Source organism: Bubalus kerabau, chromosome 17 (genome assembly GCF_029407905.1).
Source record: "Bubalus kerabau isolate K-KA32 ecotype Philippines breed swamp buffalo chromosome 17, PCC_UOA_SB_1v2, whole genome shotgun sequence".
Lineage (NCBI taxonomy): Eukaryota > Metazoa > Chordata > Mammalia > Artiodactyla > Bovidae > Bubalus > Bubalus kerabau.
Window position 1 is genome coordinate 15,120,513 of NC_073640.1, and position 3,848 is coordinate 15,124,360.

The 3,848-nt window shown below is 55.1% G+C and overlaps 1 long non-coding RNA gene across 1 annotated transcript; it reads left to right on the plus strand.

Moving 5' to 3' along the window:
* Positions 1-783: 783 nt before the first annotated feature.
* On the plus strand, positions 784-3,267 carry LOC129632062 (uncharacterized). The gene is made up of 2 exons (XR_008704292.1): positions 784-948; positions 2,980-3,267. It is a non-coding gene; the product is annotated as an uncharacterized LOC129632062 (long non-coding RNA).
* The last annotated feature ends 581 nt before the right edge of the window (positions 3,268-3,848 follow it).

Here is a 3,848-nt window from a genome sequence, read left to right on the forward strand (position 1 = left end):
ACTTATTTCTCCCTGGGGAGCAGCTGCATTGATTTATAAGATTTCTAAGCATGCTAATCAGGAAGGTAATCAACTGACTGTCATATATTGGATTTGCTAGAAACAGACTCTGGGAGAAACCAGGAAGGGGTGAAGCAATCAGAAGGAAAGAAGAAGCCAGGACAGCAGCAATTTTGGCGATAACCAGCCTCTGCCTGACCCCGCCGGGGCTCCAGAGGGTGAGTCACACGGCAGAGCTTGACAGTCCATGGCAGGGTAATGTTGGAGTGAGTGGGGGATACTGATCCAGAGTCACAAGATGTTGGAACTACCAATCATGGCTTGTCATTCTCGACTGGGTCCTGGTTAAAAAGCCAGCCCTGGAGGACATGCTGGGGGCAACTGGGCGAAATCTGGAAGTGGGCTGGGTACCCGACGGTGTTAGAAGATGGATGCTAACTTTGCTAGGTGAGCAGATGGCATGGTGAGCATGTGGAAGGATGGCTTTCTGGCGATGCATGCAGCGGTATTTAGGGTGAAAGGGTCCTGCTGTCCGCCAGACAATCTAAAACGCTCAACACACCTCTCCAACCCTCAGATGAGAAGAGGATTAGGCAAAAAGATTGTAATTGTTGAGTCGAAGTTGTGGATATATGGGAACCATTCACTTTTATTATTCATTTTCTCAATTTGAAAAATTTCATAATCAACGTTTGAAAGACTCATCTGAGGGCAGATAACCCTCAAGGCAAGTGCCTGCACGTGCTGAGGGCTCAGCCTGTGGGAGCAGTCTCCAGCTGAGTTGCTGGCTGACCACAGGCCTGGCCGGGGGCTGACTGCCCGCTTCTTGCCCTGGGGTCCGCAGGCTGCACCTCGGGGGTCCCAAAGCCAGCACACGATTTCAGCCAGGCCCTCACATACCCTGCGTGTCATGGCCACACCTTGTTCCCACAACCTTTCAGCCACTTGGTGAGTGCCCTTGTGCCGGGCTGGCCCTGGGGCTGCCTGGACCCTGAGGCGGTGGAGCCAGGGTGTCCCGGCATAGCTGGCACCTCTTCCTTCCGGACATTCACATGTCAGTGCTTGAGGAGCGCTTTCACCTCGGGCCTGCTGGGAAGCGCTGGCGGCTGTGAGCTGGCGTGGCAGCCCTGCTGCCTTCTGGGGCTGCCTGGAAGGCCTGGGTGCTGGTGGCAGGGAGAGGGCGGGGGGTGGGGTGGGCCCTGGCGCTGGAGTATCCGGGCCTCGGCAGGGTGGATGGATGGGCACCTGGCATCGCCCAGAGCTGACTCTCGTGGGCTGCCTGGAGCCCTCAGTGAGGATGACACAGGAGCCAGGAGAGGCTGGCAGGGCACAGGCTGGTCTCACCTGCCCAGTGCACTGGGACCACGGGGGTGAGCACGTTCAGAGGGTGGGTGGGCCTGAGACTCTGAATTTCCCTCTGGCCTCGGCTATGTGGATGACCCCCGGCCGGGGCCACTCTTTGCTTTGCCTCAAGGGAAGGCAGCTCTGGGGAGGAGGAAGGAATGGGGCGGAACCCTGCCCTCCCCGCCACCACTCACAGGGACCAGGTGCCCACCTGCGGGCTGCTCAGGTGCTGCCTGGCCGTGGGTACACGTGGGTGCCTGACCCTGGGGCCAGGGGTCAGCTGCCCTCCATTCATCATCGTGACCCGAGCTGGAGGGAGGCAGGCCCCTTCCTGAGAGGAAGCCGAGCGTGGGACACAGGCGCCTGTGCTCAGCGCAGTGGGCCTGTAGCCTCCTGCTGAGGCCCTCCCCACTCCACCGCTCATCCCCACTCCACCGCTCAGCCTCTGGGTGCCCTGGCTGCCACAGGGGCCCCCTCCCTGGGGGGGTGTGGCGGGACGCAGACCACAGGGAAACCAGCCCCAATCCATCCTGTGCTGAGGTTTAGAATCTAGCTGGCTCTTCCTGACGTGAGTGGTGCCCCCAACCCCTTCCCCATGAGTGGGGGGAAGGCTACATATCAGGTTCTTTTCCAGGTTTGCCTCATTCCTGAGCGGGGGGCCCTGGGACTCCCTGCTGAAGGAGACATGTGCAGGCCTGCTCTCACCCCCAAGCTCCTCCAAGGAGCAGTCCTTGGGGGGTCTCCCTAGTGCAAAGAGCCCCTGCTTCCTTTGTCCATGGTCTGGACAGAGGACACAAGTTTGCACCACTCTGATTCAGATGTCAGGGGAGCTGTGGGCAATGGCCCCATCCTCTGTGTCCCCGCCTTCTCCATCCCTCATCCAGCCAGCCAGCCCCTTACTCTCCTCTGACCAGGCAGACGCGCTCTGTCCGCCCCACATTCGCTCTGGCTGTGCCCTCTGCTGGGACTGCTGCTCCCCCCACGTGACTCCACTCCTCACTGCATTCAGTCTGTGCTCCGTGAGGCCCCCACGGCCCCTTACTTGCTTCTGTGATTTAACGTCACAGCATTTACAGCCACTTGGCTTTTTTTTTTTTCCTGTTGTTAATTTGCTTTGTCTGTTAGTTTTTAATATGCTTGTCATCTGTGGTCCCCTCTGGAATGCGTTGGCTCTGTAGAGCATCCCAGGATGTGGCTCAACAGACAGTAGCCGGTCAATCAAAATGTGTGGCCGGGTGAACGGATGAGTGAGTGAACAGCACAGATCATGCACTGAACGCCTTTCTGATCTCTTGAGTCGCTGTTAGTTACGGAGAGAAGGCAAGCCCACGTGTGACAAGCACAGCTACCCTCATGTCAGATCCAGGCTAACGGGGGTGTCGAAGGGCTGATTATGAAGTGGCCGTGCCCCTTTTGTCCAGCAGAGGGCAGCCAACTCCTGACAGCTTGAGATCCTTGCCTTGCTCAGAAGGGCTTGTTTCTTTTTTTCTCTTTGAACTTATTTTTAAGTTTAATGGGAAATATTTTTTTCAAAAATCCCACAGTCCACATGAGGGGGAGAATGACTTGATCTGATACACAGGCACTTGGGAAACTGTCTCCTCCTAAGCTTCAAAGTGACTCTTCTCTTTTTAGGACACACAGAGACCTGTGGCATGGCTCTCAGATTCTGAGGAGCCAGGAGTGGAGCTTGTTATCTCAAGACTTCTCAAAGTCCGTCGGGTCTGCTGCAGCCCATCATTGCCGGCCTGCCTGCCTGTCTGCGTCACAGCCGCAGGGCTCTGTCTTTGGAGCAGAATTCCCCAGGAGATGTCTGCAGCAAGGCCATGGGCTGCCCTGGCCAGGGAGAGGGTGGGGGAACAGGAAGCCTCAGCTGTGTGTCTGGTCTGGTACTAATTAGCTGTGTGACCTTGGGCTAGTCACTTAACCTCTCTGGTCTGTTTCCTTTTCTTTAAATGGGGTGCCAGATTGACTCATCTTGAAGTTCCTTTGAACACAAAGGTCCGTAGGGAGGGGAGGGCTCTAAGCCCAGTGCCTGGGATAGGGCAGGCCTTGGAGGCACTTCATAAATGCCTGGATTGTGTGAGACTCGGGGCAGACCTGGGTGGATCTGCAGTCAGTGTTTATTTCCAGCTCTGGAGTGGAACTGAGGCTGGCTCTTGGCCCTGCCACTAACTGGACGGTGACCTCCAGTGGCTTGTTTCTCTGAGCCTCAGTTTACCCAGGATGGGTGTATACCTCTACAGGGGTGTTGTGAGTTCCCAAAGTGATAACAATTGAATGAGAGAGAGAGTATGTGGATGTGTGAGTTTTGAGTGTGTATAAGTATGTATGTGATGGTGGGACAGTGGAGAAAAAATCTAAAACATAATCTTTTTAAATTGGGGTGAAAGTCACATTTATTTGAAATGAAATATAAATATAAATTTCACATTTATAGTGAAATTCACACAATTACCTATTTTAAAGTCTAGAGTTCAGTGACTAATCTTTTCAAAAGAGCT